General features: G+C 32.7%; 1 long non-coding RNA gene and 2 pseudogenes across 1 annotated transcript; 1 reads left to right on the forward strand and 2 right to left on the reverse strand.

Annotated features, from left to right (window-relative positions):
• Positions 1 to 697: 697 nt before the first annotated feature.
• On the reverse strand, positions 698 to 3,623 carry LOC139781178 (X-ray repair cross-complementing protein 6-like; annotated as a pseudogene).
• Positions 3,624 to 5,528: 1,905 nt separating this feature from the next.
• Positions 5,529 to 8,483, reverse strand: LOC139781177 (voltage-gated purine nucleotide uniporter SLC17A9-like; annotated as a pseudogene).
• A 3,746-nt stretch (positions 8,484 to 12,229) lies between these two features.
• Positions 12,230 to 13,847, forward strand: LOC139781179 (uncharacterized). Its single transcript, XR_011720451.1, has 3 exons — positions 12,230 to 12,342; positions 12,419 to 12,630; positions 13,424 to 13,847. It is a non-coding gene; the product is annotated as an uncharacterized lncRNA (long non-coding RNA).
• Positions 13,848 to 19,050: the final 5,203 nt, after the last annotated feature.

Consider the following 19,050-nt stretch of genomic DNA (forward strand, 5'->3'; position numbering starts at 1 on the left):
TTATGCCTAGGGAGTAAATTCCGTTTCGTGTTGTAAACTCGTGTAAAACATTTTTTATGTTTATTTATTTTTTAATAAATAATGTTTTTTAGCATTCTCTATACATAGCGGGATATTTCAATCATAATGCATATATTTCGTTGACGGCAGATTTCCTAACCTTTGAAAATGACAAATTTAACGACGTATTATTTTCTTTATAGTACCAAGCAATGATTCTTTACTTTCCAAATCCTTATTTTTACGCAAATAGACACAAATTTTACGTATCGTATAAATGTATTTTTATTAAAATCTAAGACGATTTGGACATATTAAACATTAAACATTTATTAAAAATCTTTATGTATTCTTTACTAGAAAGAATAGATACCGAAAGCCATAATAAAAAATATGCTTGAATTTTAAATATTGTCGCAAAAAAAATTAAGAATTACCAATTACAATTATAAAAAAAAGTAGAAAATATCGTAGATAAGGTTATAATACAGAATATTCCTATCAAACGTAGAAACTCTTGTTAAAAATATAAGAATAAGAAATAAATGTTATAGTACGTTATATAGGTATTTTGATAAATAGACGAAAGATTATTGTAAATAATTTTGCTTCATTGTGCAAAATACATATACAAAAATAGTACAGAACCTGAGAGTATATAAATACAGTAGGATAAATGATACTGTCACAAACATTTTCTTAAGTCTTTTAATATATTTGTACTTATAACTATCTAGTATAAATTCTGAACATAATATCAAGCAACTTATTGTGTCTAGACGTCTAAATAATTAAATTAAAAAGTTAATAAAACTGCGACTGATTTTATTACTTGTACCAAATGTAAAAGTTGTTTCGCCAAAAGCACAATACGCCATTATGTTCAAGAATATTCTTTAAAAAATTTCCGAAAAAAAGCATTATAGTTACGGGTAAAAAAATTACAAGTAGAATGCGTACATTAGTGCTGTCTACAATCTTGCTTTAAATGGTATTTAAGCTCTAAGCCGTAAGAAATTGACCAATCACAGTCGAGTATTCTTCTCACATTCCACTGTGATTGGTCAATTTCTTATGGCTTACAGCTTAAATACCCTTTAAAATAAGGTAATAGACCAGTACTTATCTGGCAAAGACTTTAAGAAATATGGTGTTTCCAGTAAATGCGAGATAATAGAGTATATGTGAATTGCTGATCTTATATGCTACATGAGCGATGAAATAACATAATGCAGATAATATCAAATACATTACATAAATATTTGACGAAAAAAAGAATAGAAGCTTACACAGCATTAAAAGAATCTATTTCATACGAGAAGTGGCTTTCTCTGGCAAAAGTGACATTAACTTCAATGCACGTCTTTAATAGGCGACGAGTAGGAGAAATAGAACGAGCCCTCATTCAAGATTTCGAAAATTATGAAAAACTAAATGAAAATATGTATACTGATATATATAATTCATTATCCATAGAGGACAAAGAAATTGCACAAAAATATGTTCGATTCTGTATAAGGGGTAAATTTGGGCGGACTGTCCCCGTTTTATTGCCAAACGATCTTTTCGAATGCGTCACTTTAATTTTGTTTCGAAAAAAAGCTAATATACCAAAAAGAAATCCTTACATATTTGGATTACCTGGTTTGAACAGATAGCTATTGTCTTCCTATATCTAGACTAATATTATCCTAATTGAAAGTAACAATGATATTTCGACAATAGTTTCAAACAACAGAAGATTAAATACAGCTAAATAAAACCAACATTAGTTCTTAATTTCGATGTAAATTCTCATGACGATCGGCGGAGGACCGAGTTCTTTGTCCAGAGCTAACTTCTCCACTATTTGTATTTGACACTACAATTTATAGAATATGAACATATACGGATGGTAGTTCACGTCAAGTCGATCAATTGCTTTTTTCCACAGCGCAACTTGCTTATCGGTTATACAATTCTGGGCGTCGTAATGCAGCAATGCTTCGCTCTTGTCTCCTATATCCCCTAATATAAAATTAAGCTCGCTGAGTAAGGAATATCTTGAATATCTCTTTTCTGATCGCGTTATTATGTGAATATAATTAGATATACCTTGGAATGCAATTCTCGATAGATAAAAACCGCCCAGTTCAGCATTTGGAATCATGTAGCAGAGATTAGTTCGAGTATTTATCCGCAACGTGAACGCGCACACTATCATTCTTCCTTGAGTGGCACATTTATTTAATAAAGCGCCAAAGAACAATAGATTGTCTGCGAAAAAAAACAAAGACCACATTTGACATTACTTTTATAGTAATTAAACGCTGCGATATCATGAATCGATTGTTATTTCGCGCATTAAAGTTTTTGTATCATGTATTTTATATTTCGTTACCTTTACGAGTGCTACCGTAATCTGTTCTGATGAAGTACTTCCATTTAATGTGATATCTAAAAAGATCGTCGGGTATAGGCCTTACACCGATTATTTTGATGGCTGGTGGATGTATATGTTTTATCCGGTGTAGCTCCTTTTGCGTGAAACGCAGCTTCATACCACCAATTGGCTCCTTAGTTTCCAAGTTAACTTCCTCTGGTATCACAAAAGGTAAATCAAGTTCCTCACTGTCACTGTCGATGTCCTATAATAAATCAAGCAAATCAAACGTAAGAAATAAAAAATCCAAGACATCCTTATACGTGTCATTTTAAGCAAGATCTTTGATTACGTTTTGCGAGAAATATACACCTTTTTATAAGCCTTTCACCCTTGAAACACTTCGATCTCGATAAAACTTGATTAGTCGCTTTGCTCAGCGATTTCGTTTGCAAGCATCTACGTTTTCTGTACTTACGTTTTTACTTGTACAATATTTAACAATGTTGTAAAAATAAATATTACTCTCACCAACGTGAAGACCTACCTGCCTAAAGTACGCACGACCAAATCAATCTCCAGGCCATCACACACCTGAAAGCTTAATCGCGCAATATTTTTAGACAGCGCATTAATCTGCTGCACCAGTGATGTCATTCTGTAACCATCTATGTCTGTCTTCCTTGACAGCATCTCTAAATCTTTATAGAACTGATCATGCACCCAATTGTTTCCCAAACCAATCACGTAAAATTTAATGTCCAAGTCTTTCAAGGATGCCGCCTTCGATCTGATGCGATGTTTTTCGTCATCCGCGAGTTTAGGGGTGTGACAAGTAATCAAAACTATCCTGCGTTTGGTAAGGACTGTCTTTATCTTTAAGAAGATATCCACGGCGTATGTCAACGCGTCGTGAAGTGGGTAAGCATCCTCGGATTTCATGCTCTGATAACCCTTCATGCCGCTTTTAACTGCATACTCCTGCATACTCCATGCTAGCTTCTGCCAAAAAATTTGCTTGTACAACTGCAGGGATAATTAATGACAATCAACTGTATGTAACTCGTTAACCAAACTAATAACCAACGTTATAACTAACCTTGAAAAACTTTTGGATATGACTGAGCTTGGTCTCCAGTTCTATCTCAAACATCTTCTGTGTAGCATCGACGAGAAACAATGTGGCTTCTCTTACTCCGTATCATTGACTCTCTTGCAAATCGTCTTCTCCATCCATATTGTAATCTTGTACAAGTGCCATTTCTGTTATCAGCATAATTTGTTACTATTAATTATTTCGCAGTTATCATTTAAATAATGTCTCAGAGAACATTATATAGATATTTTGAAGTCATCTGAGAGATCATAAGAAATCTTAAAATTCCGAAGATGTCTTATGACATAATAAATCTAAACATATTTTAAGTAACTGCTGTAATTAATAATAAATACGTAGTACAGTTTGTTGATATCCATTTGTAACACACTACCGGCATTTTAGGTTCACGAATTTGTCGGAAAATATGATTAAATACTCACCTCTGAAGGGATTGAAACGTCGATGTCACAAAGACTAGAATTATGCGAATCGCTGACGAATCTACACGAATCTACGACGTTTTTATCTTTATATTTGTCGATGGAAAGATTATCTATATAATGTTCTCTGAGACATTATTTAAATAATAACTGCGAAATAATTAATAATAAATTTTGCTGATAACAGAAATGGCACTCGTACAAGATTACAATACGGATGGAGAAGACGATTTGCAAGAGAGTCAATGGTACGGAATAAAGCTGGATTCAGACAGGACGCGTCAAGCGTCAAGCAGCGAGCAGCAACCAATCAGCGAGGCGATATATTCTACGCCACTGCTGATATCACCTAGCTGATTGGGTTGCTGCTCGCTACTTGACGCTTGACGCGTTCTGTCTAAATCTAGCTTAAGTCCCCATCTACAATTAGGTGTTTTAAGCCCTAAGCCTTAAGAAGGAAGTTTTCCAGCAAGCGACACAAGTCGACACAAGCAAGGTTCTATCTTTCTTTTTTGGTAACAAAGATAAAACGATACTTGTGTCGACTTGTTCAATCACAGTTGAATTTGAAGAGAATAATTGACTGTGATTGGTCAATTTCTTAGGGCTTAGGACTTAAAACACCTATTGTAGACGGGCACTAAGAGAAGCCACATTGTTTATCATTCTTCCTTAAGGCCATTGCACGTAACAAAGTTTTAGTCATAGACTACGTTTACACGGCCCGATTTACGCCGAAGTTATAACATCGATGTTATAACTATTGACGTTAAATACCGTGTAAACGCTCTTTTACGACGTTATCACGATGTAATAACTTCGTCATAAAAGAGCGTTTACACGGCATTTAACGTCAGTAGTTACAACATCGATGTTATAACTTCAGCGTAAATCGAGCCGTGTAAACGTAGTCATAATCGTAAAGCCCCGGACACACACTTTTTCGTAACAGTAACAGTAAAGTTTCGACCAATCGCGTTGCTTGAATCGGGAACGTACGGCCGTACTACTGTTACGAAAAAGTGTGTGTCCGGACCCTAATGCTGTAAGAAAATAGACCAATCACAGTCGATTATTCTCCTCGAGCTCGAAGAATAATAGAGTGTGATTGGTTCTATTTTCTTACGGCCTTACGATTACTCCGCGTAAACGAGTGAATTATCATAGACCGCTGTTACACGTCGGGTTTAATAACATCGGTAGTTCTTAGGCTGGCAAATCACAGCTATTCCCTTCTTCTGAAGAATGAGTGTGATTGGCTAGTCTAAGAACTATCGATGTTATTAAACCCGATTAACGGCGCCGTGTAACAGCGGTCATAAGTTGCTACAGAAGTAACGCTCGCATAAACGTAGTAATAGATTGGAAACACACTCATGGCTTCTGCACAGGCAAGAAGCGACGTGGTAGCCAATCAACGTGTTGTTCTTCCGTGAGAACCAAAAGTTTATTGGCTACCGCGTCGCTTCTTGCCGCGCGGCAAGCGTTTCCGGGTCCTATGTGCAGAGGCCATCAGAAGTCTATTCGAAATTACCAACGTCGAAAAAAAATTCCCCATCACACATGTGTCCATTCGCAAACAGGCTGAAATGCTTATTTTTAATGATTTTTTAAAACACGATCGATATTTAATAGAAACTTATTTTTATTTTATAATTTATATGATCGCTTGGCCCGAGCCAAACAATAAAAACATTATGCATCCTAATGCATCGATAACAGCTATAAATAAAAAGACAACAGGCTAGTTGTGTGTCACGTGCAAAATGTGTCCGGAAAAATATACTCCAAGGAAACCTGAAAAAAAAAAAAGGAAATTTATTAACTGTGTAATAATCATGCGATTATTTACATTAATTACATACTAAGTATCGCGCCAACAGTATTCATTAGACCGAATACACTGCCGGAGTGCTTTGGTGCGATATCTGAGGGATTTACAGCGATAGCGTTATTGTGGAACCCTGAGCCACCGATAATAATCAACGCGAGACAAAGTATTGCATTTTGAAAGCTTTCCACTTTTACTACAAGGAACATATACGATACAAATTATTATAACAGCATTATAAGATACAACATTAAGTGTTAGTGTAATTTACCTAAGAATAACAGACTTCTCTCTCCAATTTCGATGACAAAACAAATTGTTTGAATTGTTTTGCGTGTCACAGTCATAGCCAGTTTTAATTATCTCTTCTGATAAAGCTTTCCCGAAGAATGTACAAAGTAGCATTGATAGCCATGGCACCATATTTATAACACAATCCTATTAATTGAAATATTATTCAACATGATATACCCAGAAAAAAATTATTACGTTATTTTATTATCACAAATTATTTAGTTATTAGTTAACTTTTTCTTAGGTACAAATTTGAATATTTTTTTACTAATTTTGTCATAGAACAGTGTTCTTATGGCTCTTTCTTTCCATATAAATTTTTTAAACAATTTACTGAATAAAAATTAGATAATAAGATTTTACCCTAACTTCAGAAAATGTGTCATGGAAATATGTAGCCATCCACGAAAGTAACACGAAAAACACGGTTGTTTTGGCAGGCATGTCCAATAATACAGGACCTGAAAATCATAGTTAACAATCAATAAAGACAGTCGAGACAATCGATTTATAAAGAATATTATATTTACAAGATCTTATGGTCATAATCTTATAATAATCGTATAATTTTTACAATTAAATGATTTAGAACTGGAGCATTTGTATAAGCTAAAATATATATGCATAATTTAAATTCTTATTACTTTCGAGCACAATCATAAATCTTAAAAATTGATTTAGTATCAAGAGAATATAATCGGCAAGAAAATTACACTATTTTAAATTTCAAAAAATTTCCACGTTTTCACAAATTATAATTCTGAGAGTTTGGAATTTCAAATCGCGAAAATAAAAAGTCTCAGAAATCAATACAGTATTAGGAGAATATAATCAGCAAGAAGGTTGCATTATTTAAAATTCCAAGAATTTTTCATGTTTTCAAGAATTGCGATTCAAAAAGTTCAGAATTTAAAATCGCGAAAAATAAGTTTCGAAATCGATAAGGAGAATATAATCAAATTGCAATGCCTACGACTAGCTAATTATAAAAATTCCTCTTTGTATTAGTCTATGCAAATTGAAAATATTACATTCCATGCATCATAATTACCAGAAAAGATGTTATGACAGAAGTTTGGACCAAGGTAAAGTGTAGCCAGTGGTCGACTTGACAGAAGCTGTTTTTTCCTTAAAAGGCAGAGTGTGATAGCTTAATAAAGCTGTCCATGTCAAACTCATGCCTCCTATAAATAAATTAGTAAGCACCACAAAAGTATCTCATTTCTGCATGAAAACAAAATTAACAAAAAGATGCGTTCAACTATGGATTTCCGTTTCACGCATGATGCGCATAATGCATCATTTATCCTTGTTTAACACTCGATGAACAACAAAGATAAATGATGCATTATGCACATCATGCGTGAAACGGAAAGTACCCTATAAATAAATTATTCTTATATAATGCATGTTCAAAAATTATCATCTTTTATCTATGAATTCTTCAATTAATTTGACATAAGCTACATTGTACCTAACGCCCGAAAGACAGTCATCCAGTTATAATTCTCCAGAAGACATGAGCCTAAAGACCCGGTGAGTAGAGTGCCCAGAGCAGATCCTGATGTTAATAAGCTAAAGGAGGCTCTTTCTGCCTCGTGCAAGCGTTGGCTGATCAAGCTAATCATGCTAGGAAAATGCATTCCTGTAAGTGATAGGTGTCGTATTATCCACCATTGCCTTTGGTGCAACTGTATAATGTTTAAAATTTATCTTGGAATGCTCCATTTATCATTCTCATCGCTGCGACGAGCAAAACGGAGGTTCCATCTCCGGAAAAAAATTCTATGATTTCTGGCATGAGGAAGGTTGTTGCTGACCAACCGAGAGCAGATATCCACAGTACTCTCTGCCCACCGATTTTATCGCTAATATAGCCGCTGGCTACTTGCGTCAACGTATAGCCTCAAAAGAAGCTTGATAGTATTATGCCTGAATCCGATTTCGACTTTCTTCTCCTGACTGACAACAGGTATCAACGAGGGAACTAATGTACGTGTGGCGTATATCATGCACGTGCCGTACAACAACGACAGGAACCATTTCTGCCTTTCCCTCCTAAACAAAAAAAAATTCTTATGTTCCGATCCTAACAATGCCGCTCGTAATAGCAATTGTAAGGGCAACTTTGACCAACCATTCATTAATTAAATTGACAAATTTGCTTAAAACAAAAATTCTAACTATATAATTCGTTATCCCTAATTTAATCTGTTTTTCTATATGTCATACAATAGAAAATTAATAATTCTGTATTAACAAAGTAATACAGGTATTGATAAGTTAATCAGAGTTTGGTCAAAGTCACTGTTATGTGTAAATAATGAATAGATCAGCGAAGCCTCTTCGTTTAGAAAATCGGGTAAATCTGAAGGAGAGCTCACTTCTCTCCGATTTTAATGAAATTAGGCTCAATCCGTGCGTTTTTGTTCAAAACGAACGAATCTGGCAGAAAAAAGCCCCGCGACACGAGATATTAAACGTTAAATTTGACAGGAATCAGGTTATGATTCCTGTCCATGGCCCTTAGGGCTGGTCTACAATGGGTGTTGTAAGTCGTGAGTTGTAAGAATTGACCAATCACAGTCCATTATTCTCCTTGCGGTCGAAGAATAATGAACTGTCATTGGCCAATTCTTACGACTTACGACTTACAACACCCATTGTAGACCGGCCCTAAGCACGTTCAAGCAGGCAAAAGAGTTAAGCGGGGAGCACACACTTCTGCACAACGCATAATACGTAAGCATAAGAAAACTGATTGGTCTATTTCTTTATGCACATGTGTATGGACCAATCAGTTTTCTTATGCTTACGCATTATGCGTTGTGCAGAAGTGTGTGCTCCCCGCTTAAGCCTTTAAGGCCATTGCACGTAACAAAGTTTTAGTCATAATCGTAAGGCCATAAGAAAATAGACCAATTACACTCGATTAGAGCTCAAGGAGAATAATCGACTGTGATTGGTCTATTTTCTTACGGCCTTACGATTATGACTAAAACTTTGTTACGTGCAATGGCCTTTAGGATCGCAGAAATTAGTAATTAAATTTACAGCAGCTTTCTGTGAAATTATTGGAAACACGAAAAGAGAAATTTTCAAGAAACCTTGATAACTAATAATTATTTGCGATAATTTATGTAGTAAAACTTTTAACGTGGAAAGATATTGACTTAATTTATTGATAAGAAGATTCTCTTTTACTATTGCTGTTTTTAGAAATTTGTTTATTTTTTAAATAGTGTTATATATTTCTTACAAGTTTTTACGATAGGAATAAAAAGATAATTTTTTTCTAATATAATAGATGTTCAAATAAGAGAAGGGTCAACTTATAGTAGAAGAATGAAGAAAATCGGCAATTTAAAATGCAGAAAATGACGTAGAAAGACAAAACTGTGAAGTTGATTTTATGGAGACATGCAAGGATAATTTTACACGATAATACCGGAGCTCAATGCAAGCAGCCAAGGATATTTGAGGATGTAATGGAAAATCCCGAAATGGATTAATCTGAGATAGAGAGAGTTCTACATAAGCCTTCAAGAGAACAAGTTGCAATCCAATCAAAATCGAATTGACAACAATTGATCCAGTCCTTGTTATTAATCACTCATCTGATGATGTAAATTATTATACACAAACGATTCTCTACAGCATCTATTCTCTACAGTTACAGCAATCATGTTTGCGTTGATATTTTAAAAAGTTCGATTTAACTCTTCGATTACTCATTCGTTTCCGAGGCTTCCGTAAATGTTGCAGCAAAGCTCGTTCCGTCCGGAAGTCATTAATCATCGATAACGATTGTTGATGCTTTTAAACATACGTTATAAGACAAGAAGACGGGGACTTAAACGTTTTTCAGACACAATGTCTCAGGGATATTTCCAATTTCTTTCTAATTGAGCAATCCTACGTGCAATTCGCAAAAAGTTCCGCGACACCAGACATCGCTGTACCGTTGCCGGTACACGAGGCCGATTACACGAGGCTCGGTTACGTAAATCGTTAAGACTTCATTGGCCGAGTGGCGGACCCTTCCTCGAGACCGGAGTCACCTTCAATGCCTTCGATAATCGCCTCTGAATCTCAATTTACGCGCTAATGCACTTGCCGCGGATCCTACCAGGCCAGCTGCTCGATAAGACGTGAAATCGCCGCCTCGAACATCTGTAAGAAATCGTTGGGATTCATTTAGAGAGCTGACCTTGAAACTTCTCGGTACGTCGATTATCCCATCGGATTGATGAAGACATTATCTCAATGACACGGAGCATAATTACGAGCCGGTCGTATCCTTTATAGGCGCGATTACGCGATATGCATGGAAAAGCAGTCGACTCTGATGGCATACGAAATCGCAACGCTTTGGAAAAACTCTTCCTGAAGAGGCTTTGTTAATTTCTTTTATTTAAATTTTTTTTTAGCAATTTTAAATCTCGCATAGTTACATACGTTTTTACGATGCGCGCGAACGCGGAACGGCAATCCGCAGATCTGCTGACGATGCAGCGGAATAGAGTAGAATAATAGATATCCAGAGAAATAAAGGACAATGCAATGTGGAAAAGAGGAGACTAAAATGTAGGATACCTTTGCAGATGCGATATAAAAAATGTGATAAATGATGCATTCTTGAAATTAAATGGGAATTACAAGAAAATATTACATTAAAATCGGATAAGAATTAAATAAAAATATGATCACAATTAAATTTAAATAAGATTTAAATAACGATTAAAGCAAAATTAAATTAAAATTAAACGAATATATATATGAAAACAACTTCTACTGATATTGAAAAATTGATACAAAAATTATCTCTTAAAATTATCTCTTATATTTCTTTTAATTTATAAGCGCCAACTTTTTCAACGTTTTATTTTGTAAATCTCTATACTATTTCTGGGATAAGATTGGTCCTCAGAACATTCAGTTTATCGAACGATTTATTTTCAGGGTTCGGGCTCGCATACGTTAAATGTTCCGCAACTAAAATCCATAGCGCCAGGAGCCAGGAGGATTAGCAATTATTTATTTCAGTTTAAAAAGTGATTCTTATTTTCATTTAATTAATATCTTCAGAGATCAGTCTTATTTGTGAATTGTATTAATAATTTTATGCACCTCGAAGCTGTTGTGGCTGCCATACTTGCATCCTGCGGTGCAGTTAAAATCCGTTCCATATACACTCCAACTGCGAGTGACATTCTCGATAACTGTACTGTTTTCAATTTCAGTGTCATTGTCTGCGCCGAGCATTGACATGGCCAAAAGAGAGCTATTGTACGTCGTCCATAAATCAATAACGTTGTCGGACGCGTCTCGCATAATGGTACCGCCGACCATAATTGCCATCATTAAGTATGACAACGACGTCAAGAGAATCGCGAGTAGCGTGCCTTTCGGTATGGCTGTTTGCGGGTCCTGTCAAATTCAAGATAAGATTTAAAAATGGCACGAAACTTCCGCGTTGACATCACATAAAATGCTCACTGATTTCAGCAATAATCATGATGATTAAAAAACAAATTTTTTTATCATTTATCTACAGAAAAAACAATTTATCACAGTATAGAAGATAACTTTAATCGAATATGCAAACACTAATAAATAATAAAATAGATGCATAAATTACATTACACATAATCATGAGTCAAGCATTAACTATAAATATCTCCATAGACGAAAGGACTAAATCACCTTCAAGTCACTAGATATATATATTCGCACCTGCCAGGATACCTGTTGCCGCTGGGAAAAAAATAGCCAAGACTGAAAAGAAATTGTGTTTCACGCCTTCTCGTGGCTTCTATAGTTCGGATATAAATTTTCCTTGAACAGCTTAGCTGTAAATTACAAATAAACGACAAAATTAATAATTATATCTGTTAATTACGATAGATTTGTAAGATAGTAATGCCGAAAATACGCGTAAAAAAAATGTTGACGCGACGTTACCGTTGTATCCAATGAATCCTTTCGCCCTCTCCGTCTCGCTATTTCTTCTTGGCTGCCTACACTCTTATCAATTTCAGTACGTTTCATGCTTCCTTGGCTAAGCCAATCGGATGGCGACCAACCTTCAAAGTATTTTAGCGTAAAAATATAACATTTTTACGGCGTTATTATACTTTCATATGTTATTTTAGTAATAATATTCTGCTCTTCTTTTAGTATTACAATATGTGGCTCAGTCTCGATGGTGCTATCCTTTGCGTTTCTGTGATGTTTCTGATCTCATGGTGGACGGCTCTAATAACATTATGCGCAGTCTTAGCACTGTATTTAGTAGTCTCATACAGAAAACCTGGTAATTTCATACAACAGAAATTTATTTAAGCACTGTTTTTTTCTTGCACTGTTTTCTTTATGAAAACATATTACAGATGTAAATTGGGGCTCGATCACACAAGCCCAGACTTACAATAACGCGCTGACCGCTGTACAGCAATTGGATCGGGTGGAAGAGCACGTGAAAAATTACAGACCGCAACTCTTAGTTCTTACTGGCGCGCCTAACGTGAGATCGTCCCTTGTCGACTTCGCTCATCATATTACTAAACATCAGAGTTTATATATTTGCGGCCGTATTATTGAGGTATCGTCTATTTCCATTCCTATCGACTTGATTTGCCCATTTGACAGATATATCTTGCATTCGTGTGTTTTAGACACCCATATCATACAAGACGCGGAACAGTATGTAAAATATTACATGTTTTGTAACTAAACTCAAATAAAAATACATTTGTGATGATATTTTATAAACTATTAGTTTCAATATTAATGAAAAGAACAACTAAGGCTAATGGTAGAGAACGATTTTCACATTATAACAGTTTAAACTAAATATCACATGTTTTGCAACTAAACTCAAATAAAAATACATTTGTGATGATATTTTATAAACTATTAGTTTCAATATTAATGAAAAGAACAACTAAGGCTAATGGTAGAGAACGATTTTCACATTATAACAGTTTAAACTAAATATCACATGTTTTGTAACTAAACTCAAATAAAAATACATTTGTGATGATATTTTATAAACTATTAGTTTCAATATTAATGAAAAGGACAACTAAGGCTAATAGTAGAGAACGATTTTCACATTATAACAGTTTAAACTAAATATCACATGTTTTGTAACTAAACTCAAATAAAAATACATTTGTGATGATATTTTATAAACTATTATCGTGTCGATATCTTTTCGATAGCTTTTAATTTTTTTTACTTTTTTTTTATTTTCTTCTTTTTTTTTATTTTCTTCTTTTTCTTTATTTCCTCTTATTTTTTTTTTTCATATTATGGAACCATGTTTTTATATGTGGCGAATTACGACGAGTAAGACATTTATATTTCTTCCTTATATCTTGAACCTCTTTTAGAGACGGCAACGCTTTAGGATCATCTATATATTTTGCAAATTCTCGAAGTACTACTTCTGATTCTTCCTCAGTCCATCGTACCCGTTTTGTTTTTCCATAAGGAGATGCTAAAATATAGAATATAAAAATATGTATGTACAAAAATATTATACTATTTGTCGAAATAAATGTACACAATTTAACATTAAAATTTAACATTAGAAGTTTTATATTACTATTTCCACATTTAAACTTTTTTATTCTATACTTAACAACGTTAGATTACTAAATTTTTAATATAGTAACATTATGAGAAAAATAATTTAAGCGTTGCAGTTAAAAAATTATAGCCTTCAGTTTTTAAATTTAAAGAATTTCAAATTCAAATAATTAAAATTACACATTTTTTTAATACAATGTATACATTAATTTTTTCTTTTACAATTTTAAGAATGTGAAGAATCTTGAATCACTTTTATTCTCACTCATATATGTCAAATTGATTTATTAGAATAAAAATTCTTATGCTAAACGTTTGTACAATAGTTAATATACTAATGTTTGTATAATAGTTAATATATGTTTCAATATTCTACAGTTTTATTTTTTAAAATTAATGTGTAATGCACAAAATACAAACAAAGCTGCATCGCTAAATAAAATTAATTTTTTTCATCCTTTTTTACAACTATCCTGATAAATATACATTAAATAAGATTAAATTGCTCAAAATATAGTTATATACGCATATTTACCATATGTAAAAACGTTTAAATTACATAAATAATATGAACAATATATAAGTAAGTGAAAATATGACCGTACATGATATACAATCAAACTAAGGAAAAAAGTCGTTAAATAGACAGGATCGGATTTTGGTTGCCTAATGATATTATTCAAGTAAATTTTACGCCTACAATTCTTTGCCTTAGCAAACCACACGTTGTTACTTCCATACTTAAAACGCCGTCTCAACCGAAGCAAAAACAGCGCAGTCACATAATTGATATCAATTTAATTATACGTAAAATTTCTTCGAATAGTATTATTAGGCAACCAAGATCCAATTCTGACCATTTAATGATGTTTTTCCTTGGTTTGATCAATAATATACATTCACAGAAATGATTAAATTAATAGAAAGGATTTTGACACAAGATAAAAAATAAAAGTTTATAATATTGGTATAATAAAAGATTGGAAAAGAATAAAAAACATTACTTACTACTTCGTTTCCGTTTTCCATTTTTATTTTTCTGGCCTTGGCAATCTATATGATTTGATGTATCATTTAATGACGATGTTGTTGTATCTAAAATAATATAATTTGTTTTATAAGTTTTAAAAATAATAAATTAAGACTAATTATACACAAAAATACCAATATATACACAAATACAAAATGTAAAAATATAAATATTGAATTTTTTTTACTATGTTATATTATTTTTTACCATATTTATATATTTATATATATTATATTATTATTATATTTTTATATCATTATTACATTTATTTTATACTATATTTTGTTATATATGTATATTTATATATTATTATTATATAAGGTAATATTAAACATTACTTTAATTACCTATTTCATTGTTGCTAAGACTAACGTTTTCTTTTGAATTAGTTTGCATTTCAAGTTCCATATCCGATGAAGATTCATCATTTGAATCCTGTGTATTTGTATCCTGTGTATTTCCTTGCACAGCTTCCAAATACTTAGAGATTTTAAGGATATCTCGACTCGCTGATGGTTGTCTGTAATGTTGTCTGTGGATTTTATCGGCGTGGCCCATAAATGTAGCAAGATCAGTGACGTCAGTATCATTGAGGTTTAATTGAATACAATGTGTGGCTATATGTTTCCGCAAGGTTGTACCACGCAGAGTAGCTGGACAACTGGCGTTACACTCTCGTGCAAATTCCCGCATTAAAATACAGGCTCTAAGGTATCTATATCTATGTTTGTTCAAACCAGGTAATCCAAATATGTAAGGGTTTTTTTTTGGTATATTAGCTTCTTTTCGAAATTTCAAAATTAAAGTGACGCATTCGAAAAGATCGTTTGGCAATAAAACGGGGACAGTCCGCCCCAATTTACCCCTTATACAGAATCGAATATATTTTTGTGCAATTTCTTTGTCCTCTATGGATAATGAATTATATATATCAGTGTACATATTTTCATTTAGTTTTTCATAATTTTCGAAATCTTGAATGAGGACTCGTTCTATTTCTCCTGCTCGTCGCCTATTAAAGACGTGCATTGAAGTTAATGTCACTTTTGCCAGAGAAAGCCACTTCTCGTATGAAAAAGATTCTTTTAATGCTGTGTAAGCTTCTATTCTTTTTTTCGTTAAATATTTATGTAATGTTTGGATATCTTCTAATGACGGCAGATTTATTTTTTTGTGTCTCTTACGCATTGATTGTGTCTCTAAGACAGTCTTATTCACACTCGTGCCAACATCTACAATTAATAATTTTAGAAAATCTTTAACTAATTTCTTTTTCGCTTCATCTTCTCTCTTGATACATTCGGTAATGAGAAGATTACCTATGTATTTAACAAGGGTTGACAAATTAGCTGCTACTGCAGGAGTTTTGTAAAGTTGTTGTTCATCGTCGTATTTAGCAACTCTATTAATGGCTGAAATGCAATCGTCATATACCTTAGGATGATAGAGCGACTGAAAATCTTCTATATTTTTATTTATCTCCTTCAATGCCAAAAGAAAACGTCCAAGAACGCGCAATCGCGCTCTTATCATGTCATGTTGATGTTGGGCTTTATATTTTACACACAGCTTATTAGCATATAAGATCAATAATTCATCATATCTCACAATTCGTGTTATTATATCATCTCGCATCACAGGAAACACCATATTTCTTAAAGTCTCATTTGCTAGAGGATGTATTCTGTTTGTAATTTTTCTGCCCATAACCATAATGCTTTTATTTTTTCGAAAATCTTTTTTATAACATTGTCGAGCATGATGACGTATTGTGCTTTTGGCGTAGAAAGCTTTACATTTCGCACAAGCAGTAAAATCAATCGCAGTTTTATTAACTTTTTCATTTGGACGTCTGGATACAATAAGTTCTCCGGTATTAATTTCAGAATTGGTATTAAATTTGAAATTACCCATCTTTCGTAAGTTACTTATTATTTGCTTCCTTTCTGGATTTGTTTTTGGTAAAACGGCAAATTTTTTTACCTTAGGCTCATTATAGTGGACGTTCTGCAAATGACGTGCGAGTTGCGATTGCAACTTCATGCAGAAAGTACAACAATTCTTTTTGGTGGATTTTACCTTGGAATTTTGAACGTGCATTAATTCGTCATTGCATGAAGATGTGCCAACAATATTAGTTTTTGATTCATTGAAACTAGAAGCGGATGATATAGTTTTGTTTGAAACATTCTTATGTGGAGATTCACTATTATGTGAAGAATCACTATTATGTGAAGAACTTTGTTCTGAAGGTACGTATTCTGATTCTTCATCGCTATATTCTTTTTCGTTATCTGGTAAAAATAAAATTAGTTAAATACAGCACTGGTCAAAAGTATTGCATCGCTTATGGAAAGGAAAGTCGTTACTCTAATGAAAAAGACGTACACACATAAATGTTACAAAATTTTATTTTAGTACTGTTATTTTATGCTTTAATAGGAATCGTCAACAATAATGTAAAACGCAATTAAATCATTAAAATTTTTTTTTCTCAAAGTATTCCTATCAAAGCATAAAATAACTACTAAAATAAAATTTTATAACTACTAAAATAACATTTATGTAAGTCTTTCTTCTTTTAGAGTAACGACTTTCCTTTCCATAAATAATGCAACCCAGGTAGCAAGATGACGTCTAAAAACGTCTTTTATTAGTATAAATATTATTTGATATTTTTACTTTATACGATGCAGCAAAATCAACATTATGAGAGCAATGTCCATTGTTATAGATACATTTATACATGTTCATATATTTATAATATTTTTTTTATATTGTCATAAATGATATCATCCAATTTGTTTTTTTTAATTAAAAAATAGCTACAAAAAATAATATTATACGCACCATAAGATGCTAGAATGTCAACAGTTTTTTCGTTTGTGGCATCTTGTGGACACATAGCTAATATACGTATATCTTCTGCATTTTTCGATAGCTCTTCTAAACATAAGTAATATTTTTTATAAAATGTTATTCAATGGTAATCCAAAACAAAAAATTAATTATGAAGGAAATGTAAGAAACCATTACTTGCAAATAAACAACAAAATAACCTAAAGATTTCTTATTGCTATAGAAAAATATTTAAAGAACTTCTTTGCAGAGAGAAGACTATTGATACTTCATTAAAACAAATGTCTAATCTTGAATGGGATCAAAGTTACAAAATTACAATAATGATATGTATTATATGTCGATATGTCTACTATAATATTTTTGAAATATTTTATTTTGCTTCTTTATAGAGGAAGCTTTGTTTTCGTGACTTTCGTACATGAACATTTGATTGCGTATAAAGTTGGGTCTAATCAACCAAATTTAAATAAATTATATTTGAAACAGGGATAGAAGAAACCAAAAAAAAGATTGTTTTTTTTGAGTTTTTGATGCTAATATGTTCAGAGTGTTCTAAAATGTCGAAATATTGCATTTAAAAAAAGGTGTCCGTATGTATGTGTGTATGTGGCGGATTTTTTAGAAATGTCCGTTGTTGCTCTAACTTTCGCAAATATTGAGATATCGGGCTGTTTTTTTTTTAATCGATAGAGTATCATTCAAGGAAGGTTGGTATTGAATTTGGCGATGATCGGTAAAGGGGTTCTTTTTTACATATTGGACTATTTCTAATTTTATTATATTCTTGAGTCTTTTCTATCCCTATTTCATATATAATACTTTAAGATTTGATTGATTATCGGTATATCTAATAATCGGTAAAAGGGTTCTTTCTTTATAAAATTTTGAATTTTTTGAGGATCAGTGAAGGGGTTACCGATTTCTGCTTAAAAAGTGTATAAGATGTACATGTAATTTTATATAGAGTATCATTAAAATAAAGTTGTTTTGAATTTTGCGAGGGTCGGTGAAAGAGTTATCGATTTTTGCTTAAAAATTGTGTAAGTTATTTGATGGATAGAATATTATTTAAGGAAGGTATTGAATTTGGCGATAATCAGTGAAGGAGTTACCAATTTCTGTTCAAAAAGTTACATGTATAAGTTGTATGTGTAATTTTATATAGAGTATCATTAAAAGAAGGTTGGTATTGAATTTGGCGATAATCGGTAAAAAGGTTCTTCAGAAAGAAATCAGTAACCCTTTTACTTCGCAAAATTCAAAACAACCTTCTTTTAATAATACTCTATAAAATTACATCTTATACACTTTTTAAGCAGAAATCGGTAATCCCTTCACCGATCCTCGCCAAATTAAATAACAATCTTCCTTTAATGATACTCTATCCATCAAATAACTTAGGGTAGATTGAGGCAAATCGGATTAATATAAGTTTTAAGACAATCTTCGTTAGTGTTTTATTTTAAACGAGCTATTTTATCGTGCTAATTAGTAATCCGATTTGCCTCGGTCTACCCTATACATTTTTTAGGCAAA

This window comes from Temnothorax nylanderi, unplaced genomic scaffold (genome assembly GCF_030848795.1).
Source record: "Temnothorax nylanderi isolate EJ_2023f unplaced genomic scaffold, tnyl_v1.0 TNYL_tig0320_pilon, whole genome shotgun sequence".
Taxonomy (NCBI): domain Eukaryota; kingdom Metazoa; phylum Arthropoda; class Insecta; order Hymenoptera; family Formicidae; genus Temnothorax; species Temnothorax nylanderi.